Source organism: Anabrus simplex, chromosome 5, assembly GCF_040414725.1.
Source record: "Anabrus simplex isolate iqAnaSimp1 chromosome 5, ASM4041472v1, whole genome shotgun sequence".
NCBI lineage: Eukaryota > Metazoa > Arthropoda > Insecta > Orthoptera > Tettigoniidae > Anabrus > Anabrus simplex.
In genome coordinates, this window is record NC_090269.1 from 351,122,076 (window position 1) to 351,138,954 (window position 16,879).

At 39.0% G+C, this 16,879-nt stretch overlaps 1 protein-coding gene across 1 annotated transcript in view; it reads right to left on the minus strand.

Annotated features, from left to right (window-relative positions):
* Positions 1 to 2,333: 2,333 nt before the first annotated feature.
* Positions 2,334 to 16,879, minus strand: part of LOC136874104 (uncharacterized) — a 52,486-nt gene continuing 37,940 nt past the window's right edge. The window contains exon 4 of the mRNA XM_067147656.2: positions 2,334 to 9,725. The gene's annotated coding sequence lies outside the window, so the exon portion shown is untranslated. The remainder of the gene's footprint in view (positions 9,726 to 16,879) is intronic.

Here is a 16,879-nt window from a genome sequence, read left to right on the forward strand (position 1 = left end):
CTCCACAGATATCTGCATGAAATCTGGACTCGATAAATGTGCTACTCAGACAATTAGGAGGGGCTCTTTCTCGGCACACAGCATCCACTCTGAAGCAACAGATATCTCACCACTGACAACAAATGAAACATATCGATATCTTGGATATAACCAATCAGCCAGGATTCAACACAAGGACACAAAACAGGCATTGAGACTGACATATATTGAATGAGCAAGACGAATCGTACGTTCTAAGCTCACAGGAAAAAGCATCGTTAAGGCCATCAACACGTTTGCTATACCTGTTCTCACATACTCATTTGGAGTCATAAAGTGGACTACAACTGAGTTGAAGGATCTTCAAACGAAAGTGAATGTGTTACTGACAAAACACAACATGCATCATCCAAAATCAGCCTCAGAAAGACTCACTCTGCCTCATTCTGATGGTGGTCGTGAACTAATAGACCTTGAGAAATTACACAATGAACAAATTACATCACTAAAGTGCTACTTCAAACATAAATCAGAAACCTCGGCCCTACATAGTGCAATGGTTGTGGCAGATAACGGTTTTACACCCCCTCAATATGAACACCCCGGCTTCACTTAACAATGTCATTCTCCACAAATGAGGAAAAGATCGTTCTATGGAAAAAGAAACCTCTTCATGGGTGGTATCCAAATGAGTTAAATCAGCCATATATCGACAAAGCGTCGCATGAGTGGCTGACACATTCGGATATATACCCAGAAACAGAGGGCTTCATGTTCGACATACAAGATCAAGTCATTGCCACAAGGAACTACAGAAAGCATATACTACATGATCCGTCTGTCTATTCAGATCTGTGCCGACGATGTAATACATCTCCAGAAACCATCCAGCACATAACCTCAGATTGTTAATTAATGGCAAACACAGACTACAAGTACAGACATGGCCAAATTGAAAAAATCATTCACCAGAAATTATCCCGACAAAGTAACCTAATACATTGTACCACAGCATATTGGAAGTACAAACCTCAATCAGTCTTGGAAAGTGAAAATTACAAAATTTACTGGGATAGAAGTATCATCACTGATAAAACTATTACCTGCAATAGACCAGATATAACTTTTGTAGATAAAAACAAGAAAATCTGCTTCATAATTGACATAGCATGCCCTAATACTCACAACCTTCAATCAACACATACAGAGAAGATTTCAAAATGCAAAGATCTGGCCACAGAGATAAAAACCATGTGGAAACTCAACAATGTTATCATACTTCCAGTAGTGATTGGATGTAATGGTATTATATCAAAGACACTACACAAGAGCATTGAAGCCCTTAATCTCCACCCTCTCACTTACAGAGAATTACAAAAAGCAGCAATCCTGGCCACTTGCCATATAGTAAGAAAGTTTATTGGCATGAACCATCCACCATACACAGAGGGCTAATGAAAATCGTCCACTAATAATTTTGGCCATTTGTATGTAGTAAATATCTCATAAATATCTGTCAAGTCTATTTGTCAGCAATGTTAAGTATATACCGATATGTATGAAGCATATGTGCGTATGTACCAAATAGTACTTCTTCCACGTACATTGTACCGAAGAAGCTCATAAACCCAATTATAAAATTGTGAATTATATATAATGAAATATAATAATAATAATAATAATAATAATAATAATAATAACAACAACAACAACATCTGTCTTTCTTTCTTACTTTCTTAATCCATTTACCCTCCAGGGTTGGCTTTTCCCTCGGACTCAGCGAGTGATCCCACCTCTACCGCCTCAAAGGCAGTGTCCTGGAGTGTCAGACTTTGGGTCAGGGGAATGAAAATAAGAAGGACCAATACCTCTCCCAGACTGCTATGCTGAACAGGGGCATTGAGGGGGAACGGGAAGACTGGAAGAGATAGATACGGAAGAGGGAGGGAAGCAGCCGTGCCCTTAAGTTAGGTACCATCCCGGCATTTGCCTGGAGGAGAAGTGAGAAATCACGGAAAACAACTTCGAGGATGGATGGGGAGGAAATCTAACACCCCTCTACTCAGTTAACCTCCTGAGGCTGAGTTGACCCCGTTCCAACCCTCATAGCACTTTTCAAATTTTGTGGCAGAACCAGGAAAGAAACCCGGGCCTCTGGGGCGGCAGTTAATCATGCTAACCATTACACCACAGAGGTGGACCATGATAATATATAATACAAAATTATATCTGCATCTCTGAATGGTTATTAACTGATTGTGAATTTCTCCACCATGTGAAAAACAGACTAAGAAAAGTACAGATTACAATCTTTCTGCTAGCAAGGGTTTAAAAAGCAGTATAAAGTAACAGTATAAGAAACAAACAAGAAACTTTAATACCATATAATAATGAAACATAATCACATACAGCACAACCATGACAAGTCCTCAAAATCTTGATAACAATTAAAGTATTTCATATCCATTATAGTCATATGAAACACAAAAGGCACTAACAAACGGAAACATCCTTTGCAATATTTTACATGTTTTGTAGCCATCCATTTCAAAAGTATAATAGAAAACCCTGAGTTCAAAAATCACTCTTGTGCTTACGGCTCTCCATATCCAACCAAAATGTCAAGACTTAGGCTCAAGAAGTAGAAAAATATTATCTTATGTGTAAATAAATATGCAGCTCTGGTGATATTACAAACAGGAAGTACAAAATCATGAGAATTCCTTTTATAATTAGATTGAATAACTTCAGAAATATAAGGTGGCTGAGAATTTTGAAATGAACAGTTTGTGAGATATTATGAATTAAGCTGCAAGATCTGAATAAAAATTAATACAAAGGTGCAAATGAATAGTAATGAGTGTCTGCCAGATTATCGTATACGTTAACATTCTCAATTTGATACAGGAATAATATTTACTACAGTTGAAGAGAGAACCGAGAGTACTGTATGATATATATGTGTATATATATATATTGTACCCTTGCAATGTATTACAACTGAAGTCTGATCAGCCGAGTTGTGAGTGAAATAGCTGTCCAATTGAGAAGCTGGCAAGCACTGAGGTCACCGGCCACTTATGGAACAGATTCAGTTTTCGTTTGCATGTATTTATCTGAGGGAAGATTTGAGACATCCAATTGGCTTGCTTTGTAATGACATGTATATTTGAGCTCTTCTTAAACATGCCAAAGTGGCTAGGTAATATAAAGTGAAATATTGATAGTTACAAATAGATTGCACATGTCAACCAACCAACCAACCAACCAACCAACCAACCAACCAACCAACCAACCAACCAGGAGTCGCCATAAGACCTACCTGTGTCGGTGCGACGTAAAGCAAATAGCAACAACCAGGCGTAACCGTCTTATACATCACAAAGCTCTTGTTAAGCAATTGCAAAAAGTTGTCCATTCTATTTTCTTTCCTGTGGATGCAAAGATACGTATTTTCTCTATGGACTGTTTCTCAGAGCTGTATTTCAGTTACAGAAATTGAAAGAGGAGAGTATTTAAAATAATTGTAGTCTTGATATGCCACATCATAATGAACTTCCAATGTGGAAATTTCTCGGTGAACTTTCAATGTGGGAAGAACATGCTAGTGTTCACTAAGGACTGGATGGAGACTAGGCAAGGCTAAATGGAAGCCTGGATCCCAGTGATGAAGACCCTGGAAGGAACGGAGGAGCCATGGAACTGAATGTCAACTAAAATGATAGGAATCAGTCGAGGGATGTTCCGCCAAAGAACACTTTATATAATGTGTATCATTTATACCTTGTTTGCAGTCAATGACCTAACCCTTGCCAACAAGCAACTAATCAGATTCTCCAGCGAGTGCATCCAGGGCAAACCCCACTCAACGGGGGTTGGAGTATGCCGTCGCCTCCATTCCCAGAAATAAAACAACAGTCGAGAAAGATCATGGGCACACCTGTGACCGGAGGACCTTCAGCAAGCCAGAAGCGCACACAAGAGATCAGCATCACACAGCGTACCACCACACCACCTCTATAGCGTCCCAGTCCCATGAAGACATTGATGATCTCAGCCACATAGACATTTCACAGCCAACAGATTTGGAATCTCATTAAAGAAGCTCTTCAAAAATTAAATTCAGACATCCAAACTTTGACACAATGCACTGATAATCCTCCTGTGCCTCCTCAACAACATTGTTTAGCCAAGGACACCCAGGATCACAATCCAAGGGATGCAGCCAACCAATCAGATGCAGACTACTACCCTATCCAGCAGCCACTCCACGACCGGTGGCATCACCTCTACTACAAAGGCCTGGTAGTTCCGCAATATGATTGTGTTTTTAAACTAGCCCAGGAATTGAATGTTATGACAGGTGGGAGAAACCATCACGACACCGAGACGACGCTCCAGCTGTTCTTGGCATGGGTGGCATTGGATCCAACTCAACGCAAATACGTATAAACGAGGGCCAGCCTCCTGTATGTAGCCCTTACCTAATGTTGGGTATATGCCTTATAACTAGACGCAGTGCTGGGAAACGTGCTAATCGATTTCCTCTAGGATTCCCGTTCCAGATACCTTAATGATTAATATTCAAAGAATGAAAGTTAAGATCAATTGTAATACAGTGTAACCCTGTTAGTACATTCCTCAATAACATGTTTTCCCATTGATCACATCAAATTATAGAAGTCCCAGTCCCAAAGCACTACATTTTATGAAAACTATTTCTTTTAGAAAGTTTTCGTGCTTCCGCTTATTTGATATTATTCATTGAATATTTTGGCCATTTCTTGCGCATTTGTCAGTCCAGCCGGATGTGTGTTTTTTTCTTTTGCTATTTGTTTTACGTCGCACCGACACAGATAGTTCTTATGGAGACGATGGGACAGGAAAGGCCTAGGAATAGGAAGGAAGCAGCCATGGCCTTAATTAAGGTACAGCCCCAGCATTTGCCTGGTGTGAAAATGGAAAACCATGGAAAACCATTTTCAGGGCTGCCGACAGTGGGGTTCGAACCCACTATCTCCTGGATGCGAGCTCACAGCTGTGCGCTCCTAACCACACGGCCAACTCGCCCGGTGTGATGTGTTAGGGCTACAGAGAATGCTTAATTACCCTTAGAAACAGCTGGTGCCATGCATTTTGTAAACATTGGAACATGCCCCGGAGCATTGATAAACTCGTTACATGACATCACACATGTTCATTTTTCTCTGCTAGCAATTGGAAAAAAGTCTAGAGAACAGCCACGGTCTACCTTCACGCCACTTTGTATTGTACAGTATTAGAGCGATTGGTATTCAACTGCTGTTTAAAGCATCATCTTGTTGAATTCTATTGTGGTAGTCTTCACTTCTGATACCGTACAGATATCGGTATAGCTCATTAAGTACTATGAGTTTGATTCCTGTTCCACTCCAACAGTATGAATCTTCCTATAACTGCCAAAAACCTCATTTGAGCGGCACCGGTTCAGATCGTGTCACTTTGGCAAAGATTAAGTGATTGTCTAAGCTTAGTGTGGTAGCAGTTGAGAGATCAGCTCAGTTTAGCATTGAGCGTGCTCCCAGCAGTGTAATATATTCATTCAGTGATGATAGCTTGCCATATAGTGTTCTTGGCTATTATTATCTGGGCATTATTAGCATGTTTTGCAATAGAGAGGAAGAAAGTGAGGCAAATAAACAGTGAAAAACTACAAATCCTTCAAGGAGTGTATCGCAATCCATATAGGAAGCGTGTGGATGTAGCACGGAAGTTAAACCTTCCTCCATCAATTTCAAATACAATTGTTAGGAAATGTAAACTGATTGAAACTGCTCTTGAAGAAAGGAAAAGCTCTCAAAGAAAATGTAATCGTGAGGGTGAGTTTCCAGAATTAGAAGAAGCTGTTCTAAAGTGGTTTGTGCAAGCGCGAGCTTCGAGTTCAGGCAACACTTATTGCACAGAAGATGGGAGTTGATGATTTTAAAGTATCTAATGGCTGGATTGACAGATTCTAAGAATCGACACAACCTAGTTTATAGACGCGTGCGAGGCAAAACTACTGACCTGGTGGATAAGGACACTACACTGTGTGGAGCTATTAAAACATGGAAAACTACAATGCTTCCTGCAATTTTGAAAGACTGTACTCCTGACAATATTTTTAATGCAGATGATGATTATGATGCTTGTTGTTTAAAGGGGCCTAGCATCTAGGTCATCAGCCCTGAATGGTAGAAATGTATTAACAATTTAAAAGTTAAAAATCATCCACTGACCAGAATAAAAAATGTAATGAAGAATGGATGGACATGAATTTAAAATAATCAGTGGATCCAACCCAGAAACTATCATAAACAATAGTATTACTGACCAAGGGACTGCTTCTAAAGCACAATCCTGAATCTAGGATGCTTGTTGTCTAAAGGGGTCCAAAATCCAGGTCAACGGCCCTTCATAATGGTACTTATCACTAGTAAAGTAGTTGTATTTGTCATGTTGCAGTACTAATCAAAAGTAGCATAGACTAACGGTATTCTACACATTATGGTACTATTCACAAGTATTGTACATTGCACAGGTAACGCAGACCTATGGTGTTTCTCACATAATGGTTCCACTCATAGGCAACGCAAACCCATGGTGTTCCTCAACTAGGTGTACCAATCATGGGCGCTGGTATTCCCATGGTCTTCCTCATATAGTGGGTACTAATCACAGGCAACGCAGACCCACGTTGTTTCTCACAATGGTACTACTCACAGGTACTGGAAACCCAGAGTGAACCACTCTCTGCAGCTACTAATAACAAACCTATTGTATACCTAACATAGTGGTACTACTCGCAAGTAAAAGTAACCCGTGGTGTTCCCCGTGAGATGGTACTAATCACAAGTAGTTTCATGGTTCTAATACAATCATCACTTGGTCGCCCCTTATGACAGGCAGGGGATACCGTGGGTGTATTCTTCGTCTGTGTCCCCAACCCACAGGGGGGTTTAATACAGATGAAACAGGACTGTTTTTACATCTTTTTGCAGATAAAACCCTGGATTTTAACGGTGCAAAGTGTCACGGTGGCAAACTTAACAATGATAGGCTTACAGTTCTCCTGTGCTGTAATGAAAGTGGAAGCGAGAAGTTGGTACTACTGGTTATTGGAAAAGCAAGCAATTCGCCATGTTACATGAATGTGCAATCTTTTCCATGCAAGTACACTTCTAACACGAAAGTGTATATAACTTCCGCAGTATTTGAAAATTTCTTATATGCATGGGATGCAAGGCTTGGCGTAAGAAACAGGAAAATTGCACTCTTCATTGATCAGTGCCCCGCTCATCCCCCAAATGCTTCTAATTTCAGAAACATAAATATCATTATCCTCCCAGAAAACTGCACGTAAGCTACAGCTGCTAGACCAAGGCATAATACAGTGCATGAAGCAGAAGTATCGTAAGAGGCTGGTACAGAGAAGACTGGCCGCAGTGGAATCGACGATGAGAAAAATCACTGTCTCAAATGCAATGCATTTCATTAAGGCTGCGTGGAATTCTGTGGAGCAAAACACTATTTGGAACTGCTTCAGCGCAGCTGGCTTTTGTCATGTTCGTGATGATGATGACATGCTAGATGATCTTTCTGAGAGTAAAGAGTGGTGCCAAATAGCAGGAGAGGTCACTTTCAAAACATACGTCAACGTTGATGACGATGTTCCATTGTGTGAAACTATGACAATAGATTAAATACTTGAAGAACAGAAGATGGAAAAAGTGTCAGTGCAGGATGAAAGTGATGACAAGCCAGATCCTGAGCCAGTTCCCATGGTGTCCAAAGTAATGGAGGCAATGGACAGAGTGAAGTGATACATGTGTAGTTTCGAAGTTTATGACGAAGTAATGACTTTATTAAACAGGATGGACAGTACAATTTTAAAATTAAAATGAAGAAAGCAATCGACCATACAAATGTATTTCAAACCAGTGTAAATATTCGTGTTCGACTGTGAGGTAAGATGTATTATTTAAAGTTCATAAACTGTCATTAATTTTTACGTTATTATTTATTCCCCCAAAAAATTACTGACAAACCTATGTTTATGTTGTGACTGTAGTAGTATCTAATTTTTAAGGTCGGCAATTTCACGCACACATCTATGACAAGCTTTTTAAAAATTATTTTTACACGACGTAGGCCTAAATACAATATAGCGTTTTCTATAGTAAGTTTTCCCGCTTTTTACGTCCAGTTTTTTTCAGTTCCTTCGAAAACGTACTAATGAAGTTCCACTGAATTATAATAATCATGATTTAAAATGTTAATGGGTTGAGTGTTTAATAACATTAGAAATTTGTCAATGAAGGCATCCAAACAAGAGCCTTACTTTCATTGTTCTACAAAAACTGGATGCATGAAATGAGAGCTGATGAGTTAAACCAATTTCCTCTCATACTCCCACTTTAATCATGAGTCATTTTTAACCAATTATGTATTTATCAATACTTCTCACTTAAACACATCGATTTTAACTTGTTAGTGACAACCCCGATAGAGGAATCAAGGTTTAAAAAGGTAACATGTCTTTTATAATAACGATGTTACCATTTCCATTTCATACTACAAGTGAAAAGTTAAGAATGACTTAAAACCAGGAAGTATCATCAACTGAAGACTCTGCAATCATAGTCAGGAAATGGGTATGGCCTTGGTTACTATGTACAGGCATATTAATACAATGCCATTTAGGTGGCTACATATGTATTTCAACATTCTGCTTTACTCTAAAGATGGCACAGGAACTACATCTCTATTGAGCAATCTACAGCCGAGTTTTAATTTTGTCTGCTATACACCATATGTGTCACTATAGATCTTTTACATGTCCAAATCATACAACGTAGAGTGTCAAATGGACTTTTTCTACCATTCAAAAATCCACCTACCTCTGGCAAATCTGAACCTGCAATCTCGGGAACCAGAGGCCGACACACTACTACTCCACAGAGCGAGCTTAATATCCCAGATTTGGAACGCTTTCCAGTAAGATACCATACTGCATTAGAATATCCAATTGATTTAACATGTACATATAATCAAAAGCTTTCATCTACATACAGTCCCATTCCCAGACAATCTCTTTCCTCTCTTACAACTGAACTGAAACATATTCCAATCTGTTGCAAATCCACTTTATTGTGAAAAATATGGTTAGTCTTTCAAGTCTTGCATTTTGGTGCAGTAGACAGACATTATAATCACATCAATGTTTCTTTTCTCCAATGAACTTACATAATTGAAAACTGAGTTAAATTATGAGGAATCTAATAAACAGCTCACTCCTAAAGTTTTTACATTTGGCTTTCCTGGTAGGTACAGTACATCTCAAAAGTGAGCATACAGTAGACTTAAGTTCATTTCTCTGCCTTATGATAATTTATTAGGATTAAATTTTAGGATGTTTAAAATTGAGCACATACTACATATACAAGTTAATTGAATTTCATACATATATTAAGGCATTTTCTTTGCTGATATCACAAATCACTTCAAGAAACAACAGCAGTATCAAATATACTTTACAAAGAAAACCATTTAAGAACACCATAAAACAAATCTCATAACATTATTTTGCCCGTGGATGATTTCTAAAAAATTCCTCAGGCTCCATGCAATCTACGGGGATCATCTTCAGGCTCCAGATATTGTGAGGAACATCATAATGATAGAGCTCCATTACTCGCATTCTACAATCGTTGCAAGTCAATTTCCACCTGAGGGAAAAAAAGAAAGTAATATTACATTTAAAAACTATGATCATATACAGAAAAGAAGGAGCGAAGGAGAGGACTGTACTCATAGCCATTTATTTTTCCCTGACAGAAATCCACCAGATGAACTATTGCCAATAGTTGGAGAGATGATATGCATACAACAAACATGAGCAAAATATATTGCAAAACAGCAAGATAACAGGAAGAAAATGAATCTGATAAAGATAAGATTAACTCTATCATAATCCAAACCAAGAAGGATATGGGGATATAAGGAAACTTTTCATTGACCTCTAAAAACCAAAATGCTTTCTTTTTTTGTGTAAGTTGGAAAATTTGCACTAAAGAAATGAAAATAGCTGTTATGCAATTCTTTATGTATCTAATACATACATAATCATTATAGACTGTTATGTCTTTCAGCGTTCAGTCTGCAAGCCTCTGTGAATTTACTAAACGTCGCCACAATCCTCGATTTGCAACTAGTGTTGGTGGCCTCATTTAGTTCTATACCTCTTATATTTAAATCGTTAGAAACCGAGTCTAACCATCGTCATCTTGGTCTCCCTCTACTTCTCTTACCCTACACAGCAGAGTCCATTATTCTCCTACGTAACCTATCCTCCTCCATTCACCTCACATGAAACCACCACTGAAGCCGGTTTATGCGTACAGCTTCATCCATCAAGTTCATTCCTAAATTAGCCTTTATCTCCTCATTCCGAGTACCCTCCTGCCATTGTTCCCACCTGTTTGTACCAGCAATCATTCTTGCTATTTTCATGGCTGTTACTTCTAACTTATGAATAAGATATCCTGAGTCCACCCAGCTTTCACTCCCGTAAAGCAAAGTTGGTCTGAAAACAGACCCATGTAAAGATGGTTTCACCTGGGAGCTGACTTCCTTCTTACAGAATACTGCTGATCGCAACTGCGAGCTCAAGGCATTAGCTTTACTACACCTTGATTCAATCTCACTTACTATATTACCATCCTGGGAGAACACACAACCTAAATACTTGAAATTATCGACCTCTTCTAGCTTTGTATCACCAATCTCACATTCAATTCTGTTGAATTTCTTACCTACTGACATCAATTTAGTCTTCGAGAGGCTAATTTTCATACCATACTCATTGCACCTATTTTCAAGTTCCAAGATATTAGACTGCAGGCTTTCGACACAATCTGCCGATAAGACCAAGTCGTCAGCAGAGGCCAAACTGCTTACTACATTTCCACCTAACTGAATCCCTTCCTGCCATTTTATACCTTTCAGCAGATGATCCATGTAAACTACGAACAGCAAAGGTGAAAGATTACAGCCTTGTCTAACCCCTGTAAGTACCTTGAACCAAGAACTCATTCTACCTGAAGCCCAATTGTCAACATAAATGTCTTTGATTGATTTTAATAATCTACCTTTAATTCCATAGTCCCCCAGTACAGTGAGCATCTTTTCCCTCAGTACCCTGTCATATGCTTTCTCTAGATCTACGAAACAAACACAACTGCTTATTCTTCTCGTAGCATTTTTCAATTACCTGGCGCATACTGAAAATCTAATCCTGTGGTCTGAAACCACACTGGTTTTCATCCATCTTCCTCTCAACGACTGATCGCACCCTCCCTTCCAAGATGCCAGTGAATACTTTCCCTGGTATACTAATCAATGAGATACCTCGATAGTTGTTGCAATCCTTCCTGTTCCCTTGCTTATAGATAGGTGCAATTACTGCTTTTTTCCAATCTGAAGGTACCTTACCAATACTCCACGCTAATTTTACTACTCTATGAAGCCATATCATCCTTGCCTTCCCACTATACTTCACCATTTCAGGTCTGATTTCATCTATTCCTGCTGCCTTATGACAATGGAGTTTATTTACCATCCTTTCCACTTCCTCAAGCATAATTTCACCAACATCATTTTCCTCCTCTCCATGAGCTTGGCTGTTTGCAACACCACCAGGATGATTTCGTTTTACATTGAGAAGATGTTCAAAATATTCCCTCCACCTCTCCAGTGATTCCCTGAGATCTATTATCAGTTCACCTGAATTACTCAAAACACTGTTCATTTCCTTTTTCCCTCCCTTCCTAGAGAGCGGCAGCTTGCCTGCCCGCGACTGCAATGCTGCGAGCCTCTGCCCAGAAAGGTTTCCCTGCTGCTTGACCTAGCCTTTTCAGGTTATTACCAAAATCTTCCCATGATTTCTTTTTGGATTCAACGACTATTTGTTTCGCTCTGTTTCTTTCATCTACGTACAAATCCCTGTCTGCCTCGGCCCTTGTTTGGAGCCATTGCTGATAAGCCTTCTTTTTATGTTTACAGGCTGCTCTCACTTCATCATTCCACCAAGATGTTTGCCTTTTCCCATCTTTGCACACAGTTGTTCCTAGGCATTCCCTTGCCGTTTCTACTACAGCATCCCTGTATGCCACCCATTCACTTTCTATATCCTGAACCTGCTTACTGTCTACTGTTCGAAACTTCTCACTAATCATATCCATGTACTTCTGTCTAATTTCCTCGTCCTGGAGATTTTCAACCCTTTTTCGTTTGCAGACAGATTTCACTTTCTCTACCCTAGGCCTAAGAGATACTTAGTTCACTACAGATCAGATGGTGGTCTGTATTATCGAAAAATCCGCAAAAAACTCGTACATTCCTAACAGATTTCCTGAATTCAAAGTCTGTTAAGATATAGTCTATTATGGATCTGGTACCCCTAGCCTGCCATGTGTAGCGGTGAATAGCCTTATGCTTGAAAAACGTATTCATAAAAGCTAAACCCATACTAGCACAGAAGTCCAGCAGACGCTTCCCATTCCCATTAGCTTCCATATCTTCCCCACATTTACCAACCACCCTTTCGTATCCTTGTTCTATTTCCAACTCTTGCATTGAAATTGCCCATTAGCACTTTTCTATCCTTGCTGTTGACCCTGACCACGATGTCACTCAATGCTTCATAAAACTTGTCAACTTCATCCTCATCTGCACCCTCACATGGTGAATACATGGACCCAATTCTTGTCCTAATTCCTCCAACTGACAAATCTACCCACATCATTCGCTCATTTACGTGCCTAACAGAAACTATGTTGCGTGCAATGGTATTCCTGATAAAAAGCCCTACCCCAGACTTTGCCCTTCCCTTTCTAACACCCATCAGGTACACTTTATAATCTCCTATCTCTTCCTCGTTATCTCCCCTTACCCAAATATCAATTACTCCTAGCACATCCAGATGCATCCTCTTTCTTGACTCAGCCAGTTCTACCTTATTTCTTCCATAAGCCCCATTAATATTGATAGCTCCCCATCGAATTCCATTTCGTTCGCCACGTTGTTTCCAAGGAGTCCCTCGCCTGTCAAATGGGAGTGTAACTCCATTACTCCCATAGGTCCGAGGCTTGCTTAAAATGTTCTGAACGTGGTAAATTCATGAAGCAGGATGCTACACTACTTGCGCATAGTCCAAGTGAGGATCTCTGCTCTAACGGGTTATGGACTACCGGTGAATCGTATAGTCCTAGCCGCCTGAACACAAGGAGGGCCATGACTCAGAATATGTCCGAGATGCCCACTCCCATTCCATAGCAACTGGTTTCCCGACTCTCAGGACCACTTACTAGGCCACTCAGCCGTTGCCCATGGTTCACGAACTAGGACGTGACTACAGTAACCCACAAACATGAACCGTGTATCTAATAACTTTGCAATAATCATAATCCCTATAACTTGATGAAACAGAAGTCACAAGAAGGTTTTCAGGAATTACTGTAGGTTTTCATTATTTCTGCTGCCTCCATCTACCAGCTAAGAACTTCCCAATTATGATAACTGATTTTGTAGAAAGTGTGGTATTTGAGATAGGGTGTGCAGTGCAAGTTTTTTTCAGTAGCCTACACAGCATCATTTCTTAAAATTATTTCAAATATTCCTATAACAATTCCTATAAAGTGTAGGTTTACGGCTTAAAATCAAGCTTGTCAGTCAGTTTTTGTTACACTTTTATGCATATAATACATAGAGAGCAGCACATGATTGAAGATTCTGTAAAATGTATTTTCAAATTTCTCATTCTTGTCCTATTAATCATTTAGTGTCTTCAGTTTAGAGTTTAAAAAATAGAAGTCTTCATCTTGCTCTTTCTTATTCTTCCACATTTTTGGCCACTGGAATACAACAGAATAAGAGGTTGGTTTTTTCACCCTCCAGTAAACAAACTGTTCTTGTCAAGGGCAATCGAATGGTACCCACATTGCAACAAGGGCCATTAAAACCAACATAGTAACAAACAAGTAGTAAATAGTTAAACATCACAGTTAACCTGGGGTTTTAGTGTATGTTTGAATTAACCGTGTTCATTGTTTTTATATCATTTGAAAAGCACAAAACCCTTGGTTTGTGCTGTCAAGGCAAGCAAGTTCGTAGTTGTTTAGTAGAAGCAAGGGGTGCATGTGATTCACAAGATAAGAGGAACAAAATGAATAATTCTTTTGTACCACTGCACAATAAAAGAAAACATGGCGATCCTTTTGAAGTAGCTCCTGAACCTGCACACAGTAAATCAAGTGAAGTGAAGAAAACATCGCCAAGTACCTATAGTTTTACTACAAATTCAAGAAGGAAACAATTCTGGCCATGATGGGCCTGATTATTCGACATTAACTTAGAAAAGTGACTTCTTTCAGAGAAATGAATGACTTTATGCAAAAAATAAAATGCTAGGTTGTAAGATGCGCCAAAATATTACAGTTTAGATCCAGAAAAAATAGATGGGTGTGAAAATTTCTACAGTGTGTGCCAGTGGTAAAATGAGTACTTTTGGAGAACGTTGTAAAGAACAAATATCTTTGAGGAAAAAGATTTACAACTGTAGGGAAAGTGCAGCCTACAGAACAGCTTTGAAAATTAAACAACTAGCTTGAACAAGAAACTTTGAGAAAAGTGTGTTTGCAAGCTATGTCTTGTGAAAAAGAAGCAACTTTTAATGTGTTCTGAAAGGCCTATAAAGGGGCAGAAAAGAACCAATCATTCAACTTAGAAGATGAAATAAACCTTCAAGAGCTTAATGGTGTACATATGGGCCACATTCTTCATTCCATTAATGCTTGCATTAATATAATGAACTACATTGGCAATGAAATGCGGAAGCTGTAGTCAATCAAAATCTCAATTGCAAGATCAAAATTATCATACAAAATCAACGAATCAACTACTTAGTATCAAAAGCGCTGTAATACTGTAGTTTATGTCCGTGAGGTATTAACTGAACTGTCTTCTGCGGTGAAACATTTCCTTGATTTAATTGAACTTAGTGATGTAACTGCCAAAGGGATTTTTTGTTCATTAACGAGTCACTTGAAAGCCTTGAAATGTCAGAAGACTACGTAAAGGATTACCTTTTGTCTATCACTTGTGATGGAGCTGCAGCGATGTTTGGCGCATGTAGAAGTGTTGGAGAACTACTCTAAGACAGATTCCTGAACGTTCATGTATGGCGCTGTGCCAATCGTATGGAATTACCTGTTAATGACAATAAGTAGTATGGCTGCAGTAAACATATTTAAGAGTTTGATGGACAAACTACATGTAATATTTTATGCTTATCCATGAAATGCAAAACAACTACAGGGGTGTGCAATAACATTAATTTGCAGCTCCTGAAAATAAGAAGGGTCTTGATTACACGATGGGTAGCATCAAGCTTCCGTACAGTCCAAACAGTTTGAAGAGACTACCCAGCACTAATTTGTCATTTCCAACAAGCACAGAAGGATGCTGCAAGAAACAAGGGCCTGCTGAGGAAAATTACACCTTGTCATTTTATTTTATATTCAAAAGGTGAGTGATTTAAGTTTAGAATTGCAGGAAAGAAATGTATGCTTATACAAAATAGATAAGAAGATAGACAGCACAATAGTAGTGTTTGAAGAACGAATTCTTAATGTCAGCCCATATTAAAGCATCCCTCTCCAAAACAAAAAGAACAAGATGTTCAAAACAGACAATGTCACAACAAAACAAAACAAGAGCAAAACTATTCAGTGAATCTACGCCGCTTTTAGCAGGGCCTAAAGGAAGCCTTCGAAAGAAGACTCCTGGAGTGGACAGATGCTGATTGTCTGATTATGCTGAAGTCTTAGACTCATTACTGGCTAGAAAAGACAAATGCAAGTCACCTTTGGAGAAGCAAACATAAGCAAGCTGGCATTAAAGATTCAAGTAAATGAAAGAAAGGCTATTCTTAGTTTTAGTGAGCATCTTGAAGAAGATAAACTACTGGAGAGATTACTTCCTCTATCAAACACACTGAGCACTGCTGCTGTATCTTCCAGTAAATGGGAAAGATGGATTATGCTCATGAATCTGATATTGACACTCTCCAGATCATTTTCATTAATACAAACTACTTCCATGCTCATATTTATAAAAACAGTTGGACCTCCTCTCACCAGTTTCAAACTGGACAGGTATGTTAATCTGTGGCTGCTACAAGGGCAACATTCCACTTTGGATACAAACAGCAAACACTGATCGAGAGAAGAGGGTACATCTGGAGATATGAAGAAAGTTTGGGAGCTCCTGTGAGATTGAGTTTATGAAGAAGTTTGGGTGCGTACGACCACCTTTTGTCTAAAAAATAAAAACAAACATGGATAGATGGATATTTAACCCGTGAAAGGTCACATTCACTCCCTGGACGTGAGAGACTGCAATGGGTCTCTTAGTGCTGGTTGCGTAAAAATTGCTAACTGTGGTTCACTTTTGATCGACGTTCAGAAATGAACTTAATTTTATTCTCTATCAGCGTTGTATAACTCTAATCTTAGATCATGTGAACATGGCTTAGTTCTGACCTGAGATCAGAGAAAGACATCTGACAACAGCACCAAGTAGAAGTGAAATGGGGGGGGGGGGGGGGGGGGGGCAAAGCGTAATTATATTGCATCGATTGTCAATCCTCAATACTCTTTGATCTATTAACACTTAGTTTTGCATAGAGTTTTAGTTTATTCTTTGCACACTTGTGTGCATTTCCAATAATAATATTCTTTGATCTTCATATATCTCGACTACGTACTGTTGCATAAACAAAAACAATAATGAATGATGAAAATAAAAGACTTCACACAGCAAT